We start from the raw sequence: 11,004 nt of genomic DNA, 5'->3' as shown, positions 1-11,004 counted from the left end.
AAGAGGGATTATGAGATCAAAATACATTTGTACCTCTGTAATTATAAATGGGAGAGTTTGTGGTTGCTGTCATGGCTAAAGTGGAAGACAGTGGGAATCTGAGACAATTTGTCTGCTAAGATGCCATGAGGCAGCTATGAGGCAACTAGAATACCTAACTAAAAAAAGCTCTTATTCCTGCCTGAACTGGAGAGCACAGGATGGAAAAGTGGCTGTGGTGTTGTTTGACCTCTGCCATAGAAATAAACTCATAGCTTTTACAGATGATGCTTCTTATTTTTTCCAAAATTGCACGAAATTTTCGTTATATTTTTCCTTACTAGGAAAAAGGCAATTGCTGAAATATCCTCCCCATACTAATTGTCTGTGCCCTGGGTGTTGCCTGACAAGTTGCTTGTTCTCTTTGATTCCTGGCCAGGATGCTGACACAACAACTGGTTTGTATCCTGTGGAAAAAGAAGAATAGTATCAAAGGAATGGCTTTGAGATGTGCCAAAAAAGGATTTAGGGACACAAGGAAGCTGTAGTCCAGCACTCAGGCGTGAAACAGCCCATGGGAACCCTACAAACAGGATGCTTCAAAATCTGGGATCAGACAATACCTTGCAAGTGGAGCCTTTGAACTCAATACACTGTTTAGTTTTGAAACACTAAATTTTCATTGTCCTCAGGCCAAGCATCCCTCATTGCACCAGTGCCTTCTCAGGTGCCTGCTTTCCAGACTGGCTCAGTGAAGCATGTGGAAAAGGTGCTAGCAAGAAATAAGGTGTACTGTAAGATGCAGGGATGCAAGATCTCATTCTGTTTTCAAGTCTTTCCTTCTGATTTTCAAATTTTTTTCAGGTAGCCTGTGCATCCTATCCATAGTTAAAAGCCATTCTTCTGCCCTTTGGTAAACTAATGGCAAAGTTGGGTCATTAATATAAGATAAAAAGTGAGGTGGTCTACCAGAAATTACATTTGTTGACATATGTCACTTAATCAAGATAAAATCCAAGTTTATTTGCAACAACTCCTTGCACAGAAAAACTCAGCAAACACTAAAATCTAGGAAATACTGAAATCCTAATGGTGGAACTGGGATGTTCATGAGCAAGAAGAAAAAAGGGAGAGCATAATGGCTTTTCATTTATTTCTGGAGGACTGAATATCATTTAAGTCCTGAGTGGAAAAAGTGGGATGCTGCTGTATATCTGTCCATTCAAGACTGTGTAAAACAAGTAGCTTTAGGTTGCTGTGGGCCCCTGCTTAGGAAAAAAATGGGATTGAGGGAGAAAGAGAGAGAGAGTGATGTCACAGGGCAAGACTAAGCTATGCTGCCAGTTGTATTAATTAGCTTTGCTTGCACACTTTTGCATTATAATTAGTATTATTCAGCTTTAATTTAATTTCCATTAACCTCTGCAAAACACCCACATGTTTGGATACAGGGAAACGTGTCTGGGATATTGCTGCACGGATAGAAAAAACAGATTGCTCACAGTCAAAAAGCAGCTTAAGAAAAGGCACCCTAGCTAAGCAGCAGCCTATTCTTTATCAGCTATGAAGAGCTGTCAAATACAAAAGGCATGAAATTAGTCATGTTCATCTGGTTTTACCAGGAAATTAAATATTGGGGTTGTTCATGTAAGGGAAGGAGAACTTTCCAGGTCACACTTGTGGGTGGCTTTATGTTCAGTTTGCTCGACTCAAGGACTGATTTGAACCTAAAACATTGGGTGTTGTGTCCTGTCCAGGTCCCTAAACAGCCCTTCTGCAGTGCAGTAGCATTTCCTTTGCCCTCAAATTAGTTCCTTCCTAGAAGATTTTTTCCACTTTATTATTTTCCTCTTTACTATTAATATGACATATTTTTGTAGCACATTACTAGACACATTATTATATTACTGAGAGCATAATTTTACCAGTTCAGACATGGGTCTGAAAAATAAAGCTCATGAGCACAACTGCCAAGCACAGGGGCAAAATTAATTCTCATTAACTCACTGAACAGCCACTACCCCACCCAAGCAGTATCACCTCTGGGAACTGTTGGGATGCAGGGAGTGCAATATTAATGTTCATGTGTGGTGTCCTATGCAAATGATATTCATTATTCATATTTCTGACTCAAAACAATCTTTCAGATGAACTAACATGTTCAAAACCATGTGGAAGCCAACACTTTATGCCCATTCCTGCTCTAGCTGGAATTTCATATCTGATAAGGATTTTCTGTCCCTGGTCTGTGCCTGATATCTTTTGACAATTTCGAAGAATATTTAACAAGTATAACAGAATAACTTCCAGAATATGTACTGGTATATGTATATATTTTTTTTCCAATACAAAATTGGTGTCATCACTGCTGCTCATCTGTCTGTATGCTGTCTTTTCTTACAATTCATTGATTACTTGCATCCATGATGAGAAATAATTTCTTATGCCTTTACCATATAGGTATTTTTAATTTCTGTCTAATAAGCTCTTGCTGGTATTTCATGTTACAGATGCATTTTTATCACAGGCTGAACTTATGCTGCCAAATATCTTAGCTCCAATACCTGCTCCTGGATCCTAGTCCCAACCATCTGTGCACATGTGGCACATGTGCAAGTTCACCTCTGGAGAACACACAGGAACAAAACAACCAGTTCCCTCTGCAATAAAAGTGTGCTGCTCCAGGACATCTTCAGCTGCAAATTTATGATCTTATTAGCTCAAGATAACCTCACTTATATCTGCTCAGTTCTTTGGACTGTTTCTCTTCAAATTCATGTGGGGTTTATCCCACATACTTGAAGAGGCAGTGCCACTCAGATATATTTCTGGGCTCTCAAGAACCTGTTGGAGATTTGCTGGAGCAGGTCCAGGTGACCACTTTTTTGACATGTGTAGTATAATAAAATATATCTTGACAGTGTTCTCAGACTGCCTGCTGTACTCTTAGAAAAGTAAGAGCACCTCCCACCTCTGCTGGGTGTTTGGGATGTCTTTGAGATCAAAAGAAATAATGACTTCCATCTTCACGTGACAGACAAGTTTCAGCTTTGAGTACACCAGAGCAAGTCAGTATAAATTTTTTCTACTCTGTGATTTTCTTCCATATATCTAAAACTCTGTGGCAATAGGTCTATATGATATCTTTCTCCTTCCATTAACAGACCATTTTGGTTGCATTTAGCAAAGGTAAGTTCTGATTCAAGAGACACAGGTTTTCACTACTACTAAGGCCATTGCATACCCCATTGTCTTAGCATAAAAACTTCAAAGTGAGTATGGCTTGCACACTCTATACACTTTATATTGCCACTGTGCTATAAAGTAACTTAAATGTGTGCATTTATAATAATCAGTGCATTTGTAGTTTTTCCTACAGTTTTGCTTATATAATTTTATACTACATAAAAAGTAACTTTTCTATAATTTCAGACAATATTTTATAAACATTTTTATACCAAAAAATTACTTTGCTCTGTTCATTAGTGAGCCTCTGGTTTCATTCATTCAACATGGATTATGCTGCTGCTGTTCTCCTACAATAGTCCACAATCTAGAAGAAACCATGTTACTTCACTACAAATAAGTGCGAAAGCAGAAAGCTCTAGTAATGCAGGTTTGATTTTCTTCCCTTTTTATGGCTTTCAAATTCAGATACTGGTTAAAAGCAGCATTTCAACTGACACAGCTAGAGCTCCTGAATATAAAGCAACTTTAGATTCTTCTGAATTGGTGGAGATTTGAGAACTTGTTCCTGGCATTCAATAGCTTCACTCACACAGTTCTTGTAGAGCTCAAACAAAAGCTTAGCTAAATTATTCACTTTACTCACAGGAGTGTAGAAACCTTGTATTTGCTAGTGGCTGAGGAAAAGACACAATGCAATTGGCAGAGATGCAGAAACATGTATATCTTGCCAGAAAAGGCCCAGAGGGGAGAATGCAACAAGGGAAACATACAAATCATGAAATTAAAGGAATGTCGGTTCCTTGGATTAAATTGGTGTTCTAGTTACATCTGCATAAATCAAACAATACATTAAATTTTTCATATGATAACAGAACTTGTTATTAACTTCTATTGAAATTGTTAGTATCTGTTTTTAGGATAAATTACTCCACAACACTTGCTTAAACAGCTTTATCTGAGTTTTCCTAAGGAAGTTGAATCAATTTGGTGCAAAATATGAGACATATGTTTGTATAATGCAAGTGCAAAGAGGAGAATAGAAAAAAAATGCTGTCTTTGGCTGTTATTTAATTTCAGTCCCTTTGCTCAAGAGCAAATAACTGTTTGAGTGGTGATGCACACAGAAGACACAGGACAATTGAATTTATGAAGGATTTATGAATCCAAGGGCCAAGCTGACAAATTCTAGTAACATTATTCCAATTGAATTTCCATCATAAATTGAATTGGGTGAGTTAAACTGATTTTTTACTTGTCTATTGATTTTACTCTACTGACATTTTGAAAGGGTCCCAGGATGTGTATTACAGTACCTTTTCTATGGAATATCTTTCTCTTTCTGACCTCTGTAAACAGGGTTGCCATCTCTGGATGTCCATGCTCCTCTTTACATGGATTGGTTGGCCTATTCTCTTAAGTGTTGTCAGTATCCTTAGGTCTGGAGTGGCTCCCAACCATGATCAACCTTTCCATCTTGCTGCTCAGCAGACCTATGGCCTCTGCTACTACACTGGGATTGTTTTGCCTTTCTTCACTTTCCACCATGAAAGTTTTAGCTCTACAGAATGATACCACTCTGAAATTAGATCAGACATAGAACATAGTTCCAAACCTACCCCTAAATGCAACCATGAAAAACAGTGCTCCAGAATAATGTATACTTCTAGCATATCATGATCATTGACCCTTTTGAAAGGTTCTTAAACTGCCTGAAAGCAGCTTGAGCAAAGGATCATCAGTGCATGAGGTGGCAATTGGTGGCACAGGGTGACTCACTGTGGTCTTGTGTGCCCATATGGCCCAGCACAGGTAGGAATGCAACTTATTGCAGTGCAGGACTAAAATTAAAGTCCTGAGTCGGACTTGGAAAACAGTTAAATACAATAATGAGCAGTTATCCATTGCTAAGTTACTGTACTCTGCTACTGGAAGGCTCTGAATTGTGTTCTGCTGCAGGACAAGGGCATCACATCATGCTCCATGGAAGAGAACATGGACATCTCTCTCATTCAAGGGCAATTTGGGTCCTCTGAGGACAAAGATAACAACAATGATTAGGCTGCTGTTGGGAAGTGTTGCGGTGTGTTGCAATGTCCTGTTTTAAACTTCCGGGTCCCTTCCCAGGTGTGCCTATACCTTCTCCCTTCCCCCTCGCCCCTTGCTGAGTGTGCCCTGTCAATCAGGCTAACATACCAGCAAGGCGTAGTGTGGTTGGTCCCTCAGGCCTGGGGGACATTGGATAGGTGTCCCTAGTCCCTTGAGACCCTGCCCCTTTCACCTGGTTGGTAGCTCACCTGTCCCCTACCCTTACCCTGTCCCGGAGCTTAAAAGGTTAATCAGACCATGCGGCCTCCATTCTGTTGGAGGAATTGCCCCGGTTCAGACCTCTGTAACCATGGAATAAACATCTGGATATAACCCTCCAGCAGAATCCTCTCCTTTCTCTCTTCACCATCGCCAGAAGCTCTCTCTCCTGAGGTAAACAGAGTTCCTGACAAGCCTGGACTTGCACCAGTGCCCCGCTGCAATCTCCAGCAGCCAAGGTATCTCTGGGGTAAAGCACCACAGAAGCCGCCTTTGGCTCAGCAGCGAGGGTCACACTGACCCAGGCACAATCTAACTGGTTATATTGGGATTCATATTCCAATAGGGAAGGAAGCCTTGAGAACTTACCCATGAATCCTAAGCGTTCCTTTTTCCCAGAAGGTCTCTAGGATTCAGGAACTGATGGCTCTGAGAAGGGTGGGTTAGGATTCCTGTGTCACAGAGAGGCATAAATCCCACCTGGCATCTCAGGCTTCCCCTTTCTTCTTGCTTATATGCCACATTTCTGCTTTGCTTTGCCACTTTGGATGCTTTGTAAGATTCTTAGCAATTGCCCACAGCTGAGCTTTACAATTTCCATCTCCATCCAGCGTGTAAACTCTCACCCAGCATGACATACACTCTTCTCAGTGAAGCAAAGAACCTCCTGGCCTACCTCCTCTGCTTCTCATATTTGTGCATCAGAGAATCGTGCCCCTCTGTCCCTGTTGGCTCCTGACCTTCCTTCTCTATCTGAAGCTTTAATTTCTGACTTTTGGCCTCCTATTCCACCTTCAGGTTGAACACACTCAGTTATATGTCAGAAAGTCTGAGAAGGGAAATGAAGGCACAGACATGAAATCAGTACACATTGTACAAAAGTCATGTAAAAACACATGAGAGTGGTTAGCCCCTTGTCTGCCTCCTTGTGTCCCAAATTGCCTGCTGTCACAGTTGTCACAGTTGATGATATCTGTGAATTACTGAAACTCTGGCAAGTGGGAAGACAAATTTGAATGTTAACTAGATGTAGTCAGAAAAACATTTTTATGGTTAGACTCAATCCCTTGCTAATGAAGCTTTTTTTTCTGTTTATGACCCACTGTGATTACTACTGATGCATACTGAAATCTTTCCTAGCTCATTCATTATTGGCTTTGTCTATTTTAATTTTTTTGCCTGACAATATTCCATGTTCCAGTTGCTCCACCCCTGCAGGTGTTCAAGGCCAGGTGGGATGGGGCTCTAAGCAACCTGGTCTATTTGGAGATGTCCCTGCCCATGGCAGGGAAATTGAAACGAGATGATCTTTAAGATCCACTTACAACCCAAGCCATTCTATAATTCCATGATTTTATTTTTTGCTATAATTTGTATTTGAGATGCTTTCACACCCACACAGTTGTCTCCATCATCGGACTACAAATGTCCGGATGGAAAATCTTAGTTTCCAGACATTGACTGGTTCTACTATGGTTGATCATAAACATCAAGGATAAAAAAACATGGAAGGAGGCTAAGAAAATGAGGTTTGTATAATTTGGAAGCCTTAAAAGTGGTCAGCACTATCTCCCAGAACATGGTATAACTGGTTTCAAACCCTGTTTTGCAAATCCTAATTTAAAAGTTATGCTGACACAATTCCTGGAGTGTAGCAGGTTTTATTAACCTGAGAAATTAGTTCTTACGTGGTTATACTTACTATAAGATCTAAAGTGTGACTCATTTTTGTATTGTGCATTGATCTCAGGCAAAACTGCATGTCTCAGCTGAAAACATGCTTAGTATTCTGCATGATGCTTCTATTTATAATAGTTTAGGAGCACCTGCAAGCAAGCTTAGGAAAAACATTATTTTTGAGCATTAAAACCATTATTAAAATAAGTTTTTGTTGTCATAAGCAGTGACTAAAAAAAGACAGAAAATGACTTGCTGTTCTGTTTGTAAGGGTGATGTATACAATGATCATGACACTTTCCAATGAATTTTCCACATATTAACAACAACTTTATTCTACGGGATGTAAAAGAAATGCTAGTAAAGAAATTGAGAAGCAATAATAATGAAAGATTTGTGCTTCTTATCTGAACTTCTTCCTTCATATTTTAGCAAATAGTGAATCTGCTACTCCAGAATTCCCACTGGGAGAAGGTGTTGAGAGGATGTATTTACAGGCAGATCTGTTTTATTTTTACAAGGTACTCTGTTATGTAGTTCACAAGAACCTGGGAAATCCCTGCAGCACAGGAGTGGTATGATGAGGCGAGATGATACAGTAGCTGGTTAAGGGATGGATATAATTATGAATGTCCTGGAACACTGCTGAGGATGTTCATTAGTCTGACTTTAACAGGCTGACATGAATCACCTTGCAGTAGGTGCCTCTGAACTTCCAAAGCTATGGTTTTCTTGTATCTCTAGCATGCTCACATTTCAATAAATATCTTGAACTACCAACTTAAAGAGCAGCACTGGAAATCTATGTGAAGTCACTCCTGTGTAGCTGTGAGGAAGATGAAGATGGACACGACACTTTCAAAGTCAAGCAGCAAAAGCTGCACTTTAATGTTCACAGCCTGTTTTTATACAGTTTTCAAAAGCCTTGTGTTTAATTCTAATTGGTTAGTAACTTTCTTGCACTCAATTCATTGGTTCATAGGTGCTCATGTGTGTATGTGCTAAGGCCATCTTCTTCAACAGATGCTCACGTTTATTCTTCACGGATTCTCACAGGATAGACTTCTTATTTTCACAGGTTTTCATGAGCAATGGCTGACGTGCTTGCAGGTTCTCATGGGACAGGCTAGCTGTTAGCTATACTTAGCTGAAGTAACAGGCCTGAACCATGGTTTTACAAGGCCTTTTTTGGTAAGGTTTTACCTATGTGTGACACTTCTGCCTTGATAATTGCACACTGTATTGAAATGGACAGTTCACCTAAAATTAATGGGTTGGTCTTTTGGAGGGAGTAAGACCCAAAGCTACAATATCCCTCATTAAGCCAGGATTTTCTGCTTTGCTGTCAGAATCACCTATACCTTGCCTGTCCACTCCAAGAGATCGCTTGGTTTGTATCAGTCTTTTCCATAGGAAATCACTCATGCTCTGAAACACAGATTTCTCTTTCCCCAGCCTGTGTGACATTGTCTAAGGTGAGTTCCACTACAGACACAGGAACAATGGGACAAGAGGGGCTCTGTCAAGAAAAACACTCACTGCTGCTGCTACCATTACTGTCACCCACCCAGATGGGCTGCAGATTGATCAGGAGTGAAGGCAGCTGCTAAAGGTCCACAAGGAATGAATTGTCCTTGGCCTTAAACTGTTAGGACAGCTTTCTCTTTACAAGCGTATTTCCTGTTTAGTTTGCATCGTGCTTAATATCCGGGGCTAGGCGAGGTAACCTGTTTGGAAAGAAATACTATTAGCATAATCACTGTTTTATTAAAGCAATGCTGTGAAGGCATGGTGTTGTCATTTACAGACAAATGAAAGATGAGATCTTTCTTGAGATCTTTCTTACATCAAAGAAATCAACATCTTCTTGTGTGTGGGTGCCACAACCCACACAGCTGTAATATTTTGAAGGACTAAAGTCTAAATAACATTCTTTGTTCGGGGAGGAACATGACATAGGTTCCAAGTACCCAGTAATGAGATTAATACAGAGCAATGCACCAACATTCTGGCTTTCTCTATATGACTCCTTCTCTAGTCTTCACTGCTGTAGTGAGTTGAGAGGGGTGAGTTACAGTTTAAAGGCTTTATGGAAGAAAATGTTATAAACAAGATTTAAGCTGATGCAGCTGAATGAGACTGCAGAAGTACTCAGAAGGGACTAACCCATCAAAGACTGGATTTGCTAAATAAATTTTTATGTTCTTCCTCACAAGTTTATGTGTTCAATAACACGGTAGGGTTTTGACTTCAGACAAACATTCTGTTCAAAAACTATTACTGTAAATTAAAAAGTACAATTTTGTCAGTAATGCTGTTTTGTCTAGTTTTTTTCATTTCCAAAATGCATTTGAAAAAAAGACAAGAACTACACTTTGCCATTCTAAATCTCACAACAGGATTGATTGGTGCCATCTACTGGCTATTTAGTCCTTTTAAATTCCAAAAAATTATGAATAATGTGTTTTAAATGCAGAATAATAAGAACATTATGAGTCTTATAACTGAATCAGCCAATATCAAGCTGTGTAATTGGCAAATCTGTAACATTTAAATTACATTAGGTGAAACTTCGGTACGATGTTCCTTCAGTGCAATTCAATTATGAAACTTTTAGATGTGTCAGGAGGACAAAGCTCATGTACAAGTGTGCAGACTCAAGCATTACCACCATGCACATCATCCTGGTGTGTGAGAGGAAGGCTTCTTCCTGACAAGTGCCACTGCTGGAGATCTCTCCTCCACAAAGCACATGGGGCACCAACATGTTCATGCAGCAGGCAAACATGGTCACCTTGCTGTTTGCATGGCTGGAGGGATGTCACCACAAAAAAACTGGACGGAGAAAATGGTGCTTTAGCTCATAGCCCAGGCAAGATGTGAATGTTTCTGCTGAGGGTGGGTTTAAGCAAGCTGGAGGGAGCATGGGCATGGAGGGGATGGCACAAAGCCTGTTCCAGAACATCCATTGCAAAGATGGTGGGAGCAAGCAGAGCTTGGAAGGGATCTGCTGTGCATGACTGCTGAATTCCCTTCTGCTAAATTTGATGAAAGACATCTGAAGATGACCTAGGATTTAAATACGGCTTTAAATACCTTATACTCTCTGCAGTAAAAATGTTAAACTATAATTATTTGAGGCAGTGCCAGGGAAGATCAGCAAATCAATATTAACTGGAATGTTAACAATATCTCCAGTGCGAGGTAACAAAAGTATTTTCTTACACATCTGAGTAGCTGCTTCCCTAATCAGCAATACAGCTGAGCACATGCTTAAAATACTTAATCATACTGCAAGGTGCTTTGCTAGATACCAAAGAGAGTGCTCACATTCCCCCATCTGGTTATTCAAGACCTTAATAGAGCCAGAAACAAATATATTTAGATCACACTCTGAGAACCAGCCTCTGGAATAACTTGCTTAACAATTAGGTTCTGAGCAAAGAAAGTATATTAATAGAGTGACTGAAAAAAGGTTTCATGCTTCCTGTTCTCTGCCTTTTCCTGTCATCTAATAAAACCATGAGAGTCTTTATGGAAGGAAAAGAATGTTACTTAACCATATCTGTTTTTCAGAGATTTATGTTAAAAATGCATTCTGATGGAACAAACTAAGCCATAACTTTATATAATGCCTTAGTCAATGGAACTAGAAAGGAAATAGAGTTCATTAGAAATCTGGTGGAGTGTGAATCTGCACTGAACATGCTTTGTCTCTGCAAGGTTTCAGTGTGTCTGATGCTGTTCCAGAGCTGAGAGCAACTCTGGAACTTCAGCAAGGGCTGATCAAGAACTTCCCAATAAGAACTTCTGCAGAAGTGGAGCGGGGAAACTGTCCCTTGCATGCTCCTGAGG

At 39.9% G+C, this 11,004-nt stretch overlaps 1 protein-coding gene across 1 annotated transcript in view; it reads left to right on the top strand.

The window, feature by feature from the left end:
- The window catches only part of FZD6 (frizzled class receptor 6), a 67,624-nt gene that overhangs the window by 26,876 nt on the left and 29,744 nt on the right, over positions 1–11,004 (top strand). The gene's annotated exons all lie outside the window — the stretch shown is intronic.

Source organism: Zonotrichia leucophrys, chromosome 2 (assembly GCF_028769735.1).
Source record: "Zonotrichia leucophrys gambelii isolate GWCS_2022_RI chromosome 2, RI_Zleu_2.0, whole genome shotgun sequence".
NCBI lineage: Eukaryota > Metazoa > Chordata > Aves > Passeriformes > Passerellidae > Zonotrichia > Zonotrichia leucophrys.
This window is presented reverse-complemented; position numbering and strand designations above follow the sequence as displayed.